The sequence below is a fragment of the Chrysoperla carnea genome, chromosome 5 (genome assembly GCF_905475395.1).
Source record: "Chrysoperla carnea chromosome 5, inChrCarn1.1, whole genome shotgun sequence".
Taxonomy (NCBI): domain Eukaryota; kingdom Metazoa; phylum Arthropoda; class Insecta; order Neuroptera; family Chrysopidae; genus Chrysoperla; species Chrysoperla carnea.
The window spans coordinates 24,220,102-24,234,107 of NC_058341.1; the positions used below are offsets into that span (position 1 = coordinate 24,220,102).

General features: G+C 27.9%; 1 non-coding gene across 1 annotated transcript; it reads left to right on the forward strand.

Moving 5' to 3' along the window:
* The first annotated feature begins 544 nt into the window (after positions 1 to 544).
* Trnag-gcc lies at positions 545 to 615 on the forward strand. The gene has a single exon. It is a non-coding gene; the product is annotated as a tRNA-Gly (tRNA).
* Positions 616 to 14,006: the final 13,391 nt, after the last annotated feature.

Sequence of the window (14,006 nt, forward strand, 5' to 3'; positions counted from 1 at the left end):
AAGAGATTTTATAAAAATTTCTTCAATGTTCTTTAATTGTACGTTTTAACTACGAAAATCACCATTCTTAAAATATGTTATGCAAAAACTTTTCGGATGCAAAGTCCTGGCATAATTCTTCTGGTAAATGACTTCTGACTTAAATTTGCAAAGTTAGTTTTTCTACATGCTGATCAGAAATGACAATGACCTCAAAATTTCCAATTAATTGGATATTTGACCTTTTCAATCAACATTCTTATGAAACTTTTTACTTTGTATGCAGAAATTAAATTACTTTCCCCTTATTACAACCAGAACAACTCAGACCGTAGCCTCATAACAGTACTAACGCGCCCATCGACTTTAAATACCAATTTACTACATTCTTTAAATCACACAAATACACCTATATTTTTATAACATGCATATATGTAATATGCAAGGTATACTAAGTTTAGTCCCAAGTTTGTAACGCTTAAAAATATTAATTTTAGGAACAAAATTTTGGTATAGGTGTTTATAAAATCACATAATTAGTCCATTTGCATTTCAACACATAAGAGCATCGTTGGTTCAGTGGTAGAATGCCCGCCTGCCACGCGGGCGGCCCGGGTTCGATTCCCGGACGATATAATTTTGCATAATTTTTTTAAATGGATTAGAAACTTATGGTCAGCGCCGAAGGCGGAATCATTTTATCAATGGGCGGAATTTCCAATAATAATGTGTGGGTTCTTCGATAGAGAAAGGGAGTGGCTTGTTCGACCATGAGACGTACCCAACTCTTAACTATCCAGCCCGGTTTTCTGAATCAGATAGCGTAGTTTATCTTCCTCTGTAAGATTATTTAAGTTGGAATATTCTATTTCCACGTTAACATTATTTGACGAGAGTGCGCAACTTTTTATACCATGCATATATGTAATATGCAAGGTATACTAAGTTTAGTCCCAAGTTTGTAACGCTTAAAATATTGATGCTATGAACAAAATTTTGGTTTAGGTGTTCACAAACCGTCTGTGGGCACGACAACTCAAAAACGAAAAAAGATATCAAGCTGAAATTTTTACAGCGTACTCAGGACGTAAAAATTGAGGTCAAGTTCGTAAATAAGCAACATTAGTCAATTGGGTCTTGACCTATGGGTCCGTAGAATCCATCTTGTAAACCGTTATAGATAGAACACAAGTTTATATGTAAAAAATCTTCCTTATCAAAAAATAAACAAATTTTGCTTGAAACATTTTTCCGTAAACATCGGTGTTTACCCGTGAGGGCGCAAATTAGGCGTAAATTGTATAGTATGTATTATTATATGGGAATATCAGTTAAGTATGTGTGACATGTATGTATGTGTAATGTGATAGAGTAATCAACATTGTCTATGCATGATATTTCAACAATTAACTCAGTCAATGGTTTGTTTTCACTTGTTCAAAGTAATGTTAAATTGTTTTCGAACAGCAAATCTTTATATGGCTTATCAATTTCCCAGCCAAAAAATTGAAAACAAGGAGGTGTATTTGAAATTTTATAGCAAACCGTGATTTTCCTGCAGAAAAGGTGAAAGGAAAATAGAAATTTCCTTCTGAGTGGAATTACCTATTGGGGGAAATTTGATAATCACGTCATTGTTTCATTCTTGTGTCGTGAAACACTAAGGATCTTATTAAAAGAAATACCATGATCATACACTTGAAGAACTGAATAAAGTATACAAAACGGGAATGAATCTCACACATAACAAGGATGTGGTTGTTTACATGCTTCTACAAAAAAGGACCAAATCATATAAATATGTTATGGGTTGAATGTAGATAGGAATATAAACATACAGTGTAATATATTCTCCGAATGTTTTCTTTTCCTAGCTTTTACTTCTATGTACAGTCTTAGTTTGTACAGGAGCTATGTTTAAGGGAACAAGAATCCAGAAAATTCAATTATTATATACGAAGTTGTCGTATGCTCTTGAAAGTCGTATCACTTCGCAAGTCGATATACAATAATAACTTTCTTTTGATTTGAAAACCACAAAAATGCTGCCAGAAAAAACAAGGAATGATTTCTAGTAAACCAGATTTATGGTATTAAAGTTGTAAAGACCAAGGGATTTTTTCTATTAAAGTGTTAATGAAGGAAGTAGCCTTCATTCTCTTTATGCTTGAGTCAAAATGACTTTTTACTGAGTAGAGAAATTGGTGAGTAAAAAAATTGTACATTTTGCGTCACAATTTTTTAAATCCTTAAAAACTGTAAAAATTCAATAAATTTCTTTTTTTCCCCTTAACGATCAAAATATTTTGTTGATGTGGATCTAGCGAAAACAATGCCGTTTCTTAGAATTGAATTATTGTCTTGATTTTTACATAAGTTTTTAGAACATAGAGGTTGTTTGGAACTTTATCCAGATTTTTATTGAAAGTGTTAAATACATAAAATACACATAGAAGATATATACATACAAAAACTAAGAAGTATAAGACTTAGAAGAAGACTTTTCTGAACTGAAAGATAAAAGAAGCGTTTTGTTAGAAATACAAACATATAACATATAAAATATTTGTGAATCGCACTTTGTAGTGCTTTGTCGTTGACTGTTGGCTGGTCTTTGTGTATACTCAGCAATAAACAGGCGTTATATGCTTGCGCCTACATTTCTTCTTCTTCACAAAACAATTCCTTGATTCGTGTACTTATTTTTTATATACTAACAAAAAATAACACCTAACATTTACCAAAATTCTTTATGAGGTGTTAAAAAAGTACCAAAACAGCAGAATAATTTTTAAGTCTTTAAGTACATTTTTCTTTTCATATAGATCAACTTTATAATTTTAAAATTTTCTCTATTTCATTATATTTTGAAAATTTCTAATAAAAACGTACTTTTCAAACAGGAATATATAGAATTTCTACCGAGTCCGTTTATTTGAGAAACAAATTTCTAATTCAGAGCTTAGACATCAGTCTTCAGCCTACCTGCATTCTAAGAAAATATCTTTATTTCAATACAAATACTGCACAGTAAATATCAATATCGGCCGAATCATGATACATTTGACCCTCGGTACTACATTTTACCCAACCATGCTCGTTTTATCATCATTTATTAATATCCTTAAAATATATTTTTGGACTTAAATAGTTATGTTCAGTTATTATTTAATCTAAAAATATTAATAATCCAATTACTCATATTATGATTTCAGTACATGATGTTAGAAATTTGCTTTTCATTTTTAGTATGCAAATTAAACATGAAAATAATGAAAATACAATATAATTATTTACGGTATAGAAAATTGTTGAATATTTTGTGAGTATTGTATGTAATTAAATTAATAAAGGAAAATGTTTTGTATAATTTCATACAAAATAGCTTGGAGAAAAATACCTTATGTCCGATTTTTGAATGTAGGTATTTTATTGGTTACAAGAGACTTATTTAAATGTAGTCAGTTTTGTCCACAGAAAATTTCTTAAAGCTATGTAAAAAAACAAACTACTTTTAATATATCTTAATTCTCAAAATAATTTTAAGTCATTTTATCAAAAGCTTGATTCATTGCTGCACTTACAAAAACGGCAGATACTCTAGTATCGCATATAAACATCTTTCGATCACATTAGATTTTGACTTTTCAGTCATTGGTAAATAATACTGGACAAAACAAAAAATTTTGAAAACTAACATGACTTTATTTCTTTGAAGGTTCTTGCTCTAGCAAATCACGTTTTTATAAGAAAATATTCCAATTTGGCCTATATTCGAAGTCATATTACACAGAGTACCTAGTTATTTTTAAACAAATTTTAATCAGCTATTTTATCAGCTATCTCGGAACAGGCCCCAACGTTATTGGGGCGAAAAATCAATCTAGCTAGGTTTCATTTTTAGAAAACGTTGTTTTTCCGTGTTTTCAGGAAAAACTGAAACATTTACTACAAAATATGACTCTTCCTGACATCTATTGGCGACGAGATAAAGTACATTACCGGGACATTCTAATTAGTATTTGTGTGGAGACATTTTAAATGGTTCTTATATTAGTGATAACATTTGTCCCCTTTTAACTGAAAAAATATCGAGTAACGCTCGGTGATCAAGGTACTGAACATAAAAATATCAAAAGATATTACATGTAGATCAAAAGATTTTGTACAGGCTCGCCATTATTTGATAACTTAAAAAAATTTATAAATATATTTTTTTATGTAAATCTATTAATAAAACAATTAAGGAACAACTTCATGAACGAGGAAAAAACATGAAGGATTAATTTAAATGTGTTTTAAGTTTATAGTAATAAGTTAGTTAAGAAGATTATAAAAAAAAAAACTACTTACCATAAGAGATGAAAATATAACTGAAATTTAGTTTTATAGTAAATATAGAAGGGTCGTTAGGATCACAACTGGTAAGAAGGATCTTATTCACTAATCTGATTATCCTTCTATATGTATGAATACTGTCGGCTTCTTATCAGCAAACACACCACTGTTTAATAACACATGTATTATATACACAAAGTTAGGGAAGGACATTTTTACTTGAGTATTGGATAGTTTGTATTCGCCCTTCAAGTTTAGTTGACAACAAACAAACTTGAAAACCTATTATTATCATAATCTTATCAATAAATTAGATGGTCTCATATGCAGGATATTTTTTAGAAATGAATTTTTTCGCAATTATCAGGGCATAATAGTTTTCTGATCCAATTTAAAATGAAATTATATGAAATCTATAATAAATGCTTTCGATAGATAAATTACAGATAATTATAAGCCAAATTGTAAAAGGGCAGTAACAGAAAAATTTCGGTAGTTGAATAAATAGTGAAAATAGTGAATATTTTCAGTACAAATAGTTGATTATGGAAGAAATAAGATAAGATAAAAGTACAGGTAAGCTATAGCGTATATTTTTGGACTAACTTCCAGTAAATCAAAAATTTTTTGTGGATGTGTAATATTTCGATATCCTACTACTAATATACTGTCCCATCTAAATTTTTAAACAATGAAACCTTATTAATAAAATTCAAAACACATGTTTAATTTCACTAGCTTGATACCCGCCTGCTTAAAAGTAAAAATCACCGCTAAATAGCCTCCATCTCTCTATCTCTCTTGATCTCACTTATACGCCTTCTATAACACTCGAAAGGATTGTTTGGCACAGCTAAAATATATGCAATTTTCAAATTTTTAAGTGTAAAATAATCATAATTCATTGAGTAAATTATAAATGATGGCCAAGAATTGTTTGACATTTGCTATTTTTAATTTTAACAAAAATCTTTAATTTATGGTTCAACATGATGATCATAGATAGAGTAGTAAAATCTCAGATTAATTAAATTAAATTTTTAAAAATTTTTTTAAAATATATATCTTTATAAATCAAAACTCATGCGTTATTCTGATGTATGAGCTATATTGTTGTACAGTTTCATTCAAATCCATTCGGTAGTTTTTCCGTGATAGCGTAAGAAACAACCAAAAAAACATCCTTACTTCCACATTTATAATATATAGGGATTTTAAAAGATTAATTGAATATTTATGCTGAATGCTTGTAGCTAATTGTTTTTTTATATTTTATATTAAAATATTTAATTTCATATATTTTCTAAAATATTTTATTATCGTGTACAAGAATTTTCCTTCTTTATATACAAGATACTCCATATAATAAATCCTAAAAACACTTTTTGCATAAGTACATAAAAGTAGTATCTACTTAGAGTAGAACATCGCCCGCATGCACACATTAAGCTGATTTATGTGTTCTGTTTAGCATGAAATTAATTTATAAATATTATATGAATTAATAATAATCATATATATTTAATATTACTTATAATATTCTTATACAATATAGGTACTTCTTGTAACGATGTAATGATATTTTTAGTTTTGTTTGAAGTTTTCAATGTGATGTAATTCATGTATAATATTAATTATTTACTGTTTTATGTGCAAGGTGTATCAATTAAATGAGTAATCTTGCCTTTTTACTCGACTGTCAAGAAGTGGTTATATTTTTCGCGCGTATCGGTATCGTTATATTTGTCTTAAAAATCCTTATGTACTTAGATAGGTATTTGGAAAGAAATTGACATAATGGCGGATTTTTGGCGCGAAATTCGACTGAATTTACAGTCCGAAACCATTAAAAGATTTTATTTTACACAGTCGAGTTTTTTTATTTTATTTTTTATTTTTCTTATTGAAAGATGATAACCATTTCCGGTTGGACAGAAAACCTCATTTGCTTCTGCTGTCGTGTCTTAAAAAAGGTTGTATCTCTAAAATGGTTCTTCTTCTATTATAAACTATATATCCCTTTATAATTACTCTCTTTTATGGAGACACGGCATTGGCTGAAATGACTACATGCATCTTCGAGAAAAACTATATTTGACGTCTTTTATTTTATTTATCAAAGCCCAACGATAAAAAAATCGAATCAATGTGGGGTTTCAATTTTATGACATGTAAATGTTTCATAGTAAATCGTTGACTTTTTGGTAAATGTTTAACCGGATTCTTAAGGATGTATGAGCATGGTAGTGGGGGCACAAATTTAAAAATAGATATTTTCAATTTTGATGATAAATTTATATTATTACTTGACGATATAAGACGAAAAGTAAGAATAAAATTTTTCGATATCTGGCTTAAGTAAAATATTGAAAATTGAAAATTTTGTTTAATTATTTAGCTTTCGATATTTCGAAAACCAAGACACATATCGAAAAATTTTATTCTTATTTTTCGTCTACATTCATTCAAGTTATAACAAAATTCATCATCAAAGTTGAAAATAAGATAAAAATAATTTCAATCCTTAATTTACCCTGCTCTTACATCCTTTATATGGATAGTGACACTTAGTTTTTTTCTTTTCTAATTCATTGCTAATATGTTTACTTTCTATTAAAAAGTTTTTTTTAAATTTGTTTTCATTCATTCCAAATGAAAATTATCAAAAACTTCCAAAATATGTCGTTTTTTGAGATTCCTCCATAAGAGCCAATGTATTTTATATCGATTTTTAATGACTTTTTTCTTAAAAATTTGCACGGATACCTAAGCTGAAATTTTAACCACATATTCTTTGAGTAAAAGACTACCTACAAACAAATTTTGAGCCTTTAAATCAAACATTGTTGTCATGCTCATACATCCTTAAAGCACAAGTTAGCAACCAATTCTCGTATATGAACATTTTGGGTTTGTGTAGTACGAAAGTGGTAGAACTACCACTTTTTTTTGTTTTGGTGTATGATTTTCCATTCCAATCAATTTATCTTCATGTGACACATCTTGTAGTTATTCTTCACTATAGTAATAAAGATTATTATATTTTAATTTAATCTTTGTCATTTTATTCTTTTTATATTATTGTTAATTCTCTTATTGCGTGTATATAATTTTCTTTATAAATATATAAATGAATATTTAATTCATTATATCTAAAAATATAATTCTATACTTGTAAACAATTATTGAAAATATTATTTTATGCTTAATATAAAATTTTTTATGGATTATTACAAATTAATAAATATAAATATTTATATAAGTAGGTACTTCAGTTACAAAAATTAATCTATTTATAAAATTTTAATAGTTTCGCTATTGTTTGTTAATCAATTGGTTGTTAAATTGATTTCATTATTATATATTTTATAATTTTTTGTGTTTTTGTGGATTTTGATGAATTTCTGCCGGTGATAACAATACGAGACAGAAATTTGAATTGTAAAAGTCTCGAAAAAGTTGTAAATTTAATATATTAAAAAAACTTTGGAAACACGCTTGATTAACATGTGGACTAAAATTTCTAAAACAATTTAACTGAAATATATAATTCAATGTTACTACAAAACTACATATTTCTCATAATTATTGATTATTTTTCAAAATATATCGAATTGACTTTTTTAGGTTTCGGCTATTTTGCAGGTTTAAACTTTTTTGAGAGGCTCTACTGATCGAGCATCATATATTTACATAAGTTTTTATTCTAAACTAAATCGTTTGTAGAACATTCTTCTTAAATGACTGCGGTAAATAAAATTTGATAAATTTTCATACATACAATCTTTATTAAAACAGTTTGATAATTGTTACTAAAGATAAACTTACACAATATTATTACTACCGGTTTTAATAAAACTTTCACTGATAGCGTTTTCCTGTTAGTTTTAGTAAATTTATTGATTCTATTATAATAAACAGGTCATATATTTTACCTGATTAAATAGACAAAGTTGAGCAAACCTAATAGCACCTATTCCGTTTTAAATTGTTTTAAAATGTTGATAATAATGATGAAACGATCCATGAAAATGATGGGGTATATTAGTTTGTGTTCTAAGAAAATGTATACTTTCTTAATTTTCGTTGAGATAAGAAAATACCTGATGCAGGAAATTATATTGTGTTGTACATCTTACATAGTATTAAATGTGTTCTATACTGTTTTATATTTTAACTTTCTAAAAGAAAGTCTTTGTTAACACTCCGAAAATTAAGGTCAGTAATTTGATATTTTTTTTTAAATATTCCTTAAAAAAAAGCTTTATAAAAATAACAGAAGGTAAATTTTTTATTTATTTTATAAATTAATACAGGATTATCAATAAATACAGGACGAAAAACATAGATATGCAAAATTTACTCAATCAGAGACTTATTCGTTCGACTTCTTAAGTTCCTACCCACCATGATATGTTTTGAAATATTATAAGTAAGTTTAATATTATTTTTAAGAAGGGTTAAAATTGTTATTCTTTAGTTTTTTTTTGTTACAAAAGGGCTTTTCTTAAATCTACTTAATTATATTTCTTTTCAAGTTTTCTTTTGTAAAATTTATTAAGACAATCTTATTAACAATTAAAAGTTTCGTTAGATGAAATTTGAACTTAAAATAACCTTTATGCAAATTTTTTCACCATTGGTTCTGAAAGACTGTTTTCGAAAATTAAAAGTTGTAGGTATAGGCCTGGATTTTCATATTAGGCTACATAGACTATGGCCGTAGTCGGCGAATTTCGGGAGGGGCAAATCGATCGTTAATTTAGTTGAAAAAATTTTTTAAATTCTCAATCAAACGTAGAATTTTTAAATCCTGATTCATACGTTTTCTGAAATATTGACGAATTTTTAAGCTATAGATCGATAAAAAATATTTGAGTACTTTTCAATACTAATTTATTACAAATGGTATAGTATTCGCTCCCACAAGATTTTGCATCCGAGTGCCACGCTCCATTACTCCCCCAGGTACAGATAGCCCTGGATACAATTTTAAGAAATCATGTAGTTTAAACAATCAATTCTACTATAGCTTTCATATTTCTTGTTGTTTTACTTAGTTTTAAATTTTTCCCTTGAAATAGTTGAGTAATCCCTTGTTTTAGTTGTGTAAAACATTGCGGTGGGCCCAGATTAATGTTTAATGTTTGTTATTAAATTTATGAATTACATAATATTTTGTTTCATTCAATAATTTTAATTCGTAATATTGTTCATATGTTTAATATATTAAAATTCATATTTTGGAAACACTAAAAAGCACTTTATAATATAAATTATTAATTATTATTTGAGTATATATGCGTAATTTACTATTCACAGAATTCCGTAACTATATTTTTGAAATATTTGTTTGAAATTACACAGGTCTGTAACTAAAAAACTACACTAGGATTTTTTAATTTATATTGCGCTGGATTTCAAAATTGAAAAATCAGCAAGCCATGGTAAGGGTCTGGTGCGACTCTTGAGGTCCACAGGAATAACTTTCCAGCATAATAAACAGTTATAAAAAAAAACTAGTGCTACTCGAAGTGATTTGACCGAATGTTATGAAATTATTTTCGGATCATATTGCCGTTAAGACGCTTTAATCGACACCTCAATGAAGTCGATATCATTTTTTGTTCGCGCGATATCGATAACGAAAGAAATGACCAAGAACATACATACATACGTACACACACACATACTTCCAAATTGGTGTTAATTCTTTGTCCTAACCATGAAACGTAAAGATATGTTGAAAATTTCGAATTCGAAAATCGGACCCATTACAATAACTTCCTACTCTGGAAAGTTAAAATTATGGGGAATTCAGGAGGATGATAATGATTTGGTTGAACTAGTGTTTAGGTAGGATTCCTATCTTAGATTGGCGTCTTACGTGCAATTGAAATCGTACCTGCAGGAATTCAGCTTTCGATAAAATTAATTCCAATGATTTCAATTTTTTATCGTTTTTCTTTGAAAACCTCATCGACAGACCATATTAAACAGAACCCATATTAGATTTATCTGCCCCACTTCTAACCGGTTTGTTTTTTAAATATAATATGTAATGTTTTAAATATTATTAATAAATAAATTAGCATATATACCCAAATAATGTAACTGAATATCTCATGTACAAAACTCTGGATGCATTGTCAAACTAAGTAATCTACAAACTATCCGATCACTTTTAAAATAAGCTTTTATGCTAATTTAATGATAGAAAAATGCGTGAATAAAATATTTTACAAGAACAGATCTACTTGCCTGCTACAGATTCAACGTTGGTTATTCGAATGAGAATGGATTTTTAACTGCAGAAAAACTACGAAATTCTAAGTGATTCGATCGTACCTACAAATAACGTATTTACAGATATGTTGAATTCATTTCTTTGAATTTCAATTTTAAACTCTAAGGTGTTAATATTCTTAGACGGGAACTGTAAATCAATTTTTAGCCAGGACTACCACTGGGTCTACCTTTGCAATAATTTTTTCAATTAATTAAAGTTACTGTCTCAAAATTAAGCGACATTAACAAAATAGAAATCGTTTCTTAGAGAGTTAAAAAGAAAACAATAAGCTTTAGAAACTTTTGAAAGGTTCACAGTACCGAACATTCACTCGAAGGCCAGAGGCTCATTTTGTACGGCTAACATTTCAACTGATTTTCGATGGTACTATAGTAATGTATAACTACAATTTAAAATCCACGAATCAGTTTTAATTTCATAAATAAATATACATCAAAATATTACGAATTATTAGTTATTATCCTAAATTTGACTACTATTTTATGTAAATCATTAATTTAATTTATTTATTTTTTAAATGTATTGATTGTACAATAAATAATAATTTACCACATATTTATTATATTCCTAGATTTAATCACTTTTGTAGCTATTTAAGCTTTAGGGAAATATAACATTTTCTGACTAAAGAAAACTCTAGAAGATTGATTTCCACTCTTTTTTTAGAATAAAACCCCAATAGTCCAAAGAACTATACACAAAACAAACATTATATTATAACATCCTGTAAGCTTAATAAAATTTTCAATATCGAAAATTTTAAAATAAATATTAATGCACATGAATTATATAATAATTATTACGTCATAATATTTCTTAAATCCATAGAGAGTATTTCATTCCTCAACTAATAATAATATGGTCTGTCCTTCTTCTTTATATTATACCAGACATTTTGTAATTGAATATTTAACTATTGTATGTACATATACTGACTGCACTGGCAATAAATGCCTCTAGGCGAATCCATCGTTTCCTGTGAGTGATCAAGTAACTAACTATAAGAGCTATATTTGCATGTAAGAGTATGTTCTATCAGAACTAGAGCTATCTAACTAGACTTAACTTAAATGTGACGTTATAAGCTAACTTAGTGATGTACGAACACGGTAACGTAAAAATTTTTTGTACATTTTTACCTCCAGTATCCTAATTTGTAGGGTGTAGAAAAAGATATGAATTTTTGTGACGAGTTGGTATACAATTATTTTAGTTATTTATCTCTCTTTTTTCATACAAGGTAAACTTTTGGCGAAATATAGAGTTCGATGAGTAGAATCAATTAAAAAGGTTTAATTACATTTCTACCGTAAGCTCAACATGAAGATTTTGCGTCTTTTTTGCTGAGAAAATCAGTAAATATCAAATATAAACTGAATTCTTAGCATCAATTTTTACATGCTACCAAAAGTTTGGAAGTAAACAGGGTGTCTTTTTAAAGTTGACATATGCTTGATAGTTGTAAAAAGTTCAAACGTATATAAGTCCCGAAAACTTGAAGGGGTCACGTAGATAGCGTTTCATTCTTCTATTACAAATGTCCGATATAATTGATAATCAATCTGTACTGAGTATACATCTGTATAAGGTTTATTACCACTGTATTGTTGATTTTTCCTTAACGTTTTGTAGCATCTATCGATTCTCATGCCGAAACCGTACTCGTATGTCTTTAAAACATCGAAGTGGTTTGGTTATATTTATTCACATATAGGGGTGACCACAACATTCACACATTTTCGAACTTTTTGATAAAGTCTTCGAAAGTATACTCTTGTTTACTTATTAAATATTCATAAATGTTGTATATTGTCAGTGATTCCTAAAATATTATCAAATATGTAATATTTTGTTGAATTCACAGTTATTACAATTTCACCATTGTTTTAAAAACTGCTTCAAATATAAATCGTTAATGTATTAAATGAGACTCACCTCTCACACTTTCTTAAGAAAATGTATTTTTTTTTCTTGGAATCATTAAAAAAATACATTTTGTGTACTTTCCCGAAATTTTGTAATGATTTTGATATGATAGTATCTGCCAGTCAAGTAAGGGAACATCATTAATTACGTAACACATTTTAAAAAGGTTTTTCAATTGATTACGAATTGTTGCGTTAAGCGACGGGGTGTTAATACACGCTACATTACGTAATAAAAAATTAATTATTTTGCTGAAATTGAAAAATGAACGTAAATTTCTTTCTTACTTATTTTGAATTAAAAACTTTTTCCAAGACGAAAAAGCTAGGGGAGAGTCTAAAAAATCTTCAAAATGTGTTATCTTATATATAGATATTCCCTATTAGAGTTCTTAACACGCTTTAATTAGTTTAGTTGTTCCTTGTTCAGTTATCCTGATCAGGATCTTCAAGATTATCAATTTCCACATCTTAAAATATGTACATTTATTTGCGCTCCCACCATATTTATACATAATTTTGTATACAATAAATGCATAATAAAAGGTTAAATTAATAAAAGACGGAAAATAAATAATAGTTTTAAAAGCTAAAAAAACACGCTTTAGTAAATAGCTGAACTAAAAAATAGAAAATAATTTCAATTTTCTTCTTACTTACTTGAGTTATTAGCGTATGGGATGCTTTTTAAGATATTTGATTTAGAAATTCAATTAAAATTGCTATTATACCGTTGAAATTATGAGTTGTCAAAATGAAAAATGTTATAGTGGCTACATAATTACCAATTAGTCTTTGTAAATTAATAAAGCATTTGTTTTGGTGATGCGCTGGAGGTTTAGGATTCGCCGCCCGATACGGATATGGATATTTTATTATTATGCTTCAACTCAGGAAGATAAAGCAAAAATAAGGCTCAAATAAAGCAAAAAATTTAGATATTGTTATCTAAAAGCAAATTTGCATCCTGTGGTGACTAGCATTTTTTATAGATGTATTTTAAAATGGTCTAATTTTTGTAAATTGTTTGGGCATTTAATGGCCGGTATAAAATCCAAAAATCCAAAAATTGTACAAAAGATCCTGGTGAGATATTCTTAAAAAGAAATGGTTATATCAAATAATTATTATTAAAGACACTTACTAATCCTTTAAGTGAAGCAAAGGGCTTCTTTGCTAGGGTCGTTATCTATACAAAATCATATGCAACATCTTTCTAGCAGAGAAATTGTTATCTGGATTTTGGGAACAAATTTTTAAGTTCTAATGATCACTTCAATTTGTGAGGTATGTATATACCTAAGTTCAATATGATCCCAGTTGTTTGAAGTTAAGCCGTTAAACTAAGTAAATTGAAAAAAAAATTGTCAGCAGTGTATATTTATTTTAAAATTTCTGATTTCTCAACGATTCCTTAGATTTCTTACGAAAGAGTAATGATTGTTGACAATGAA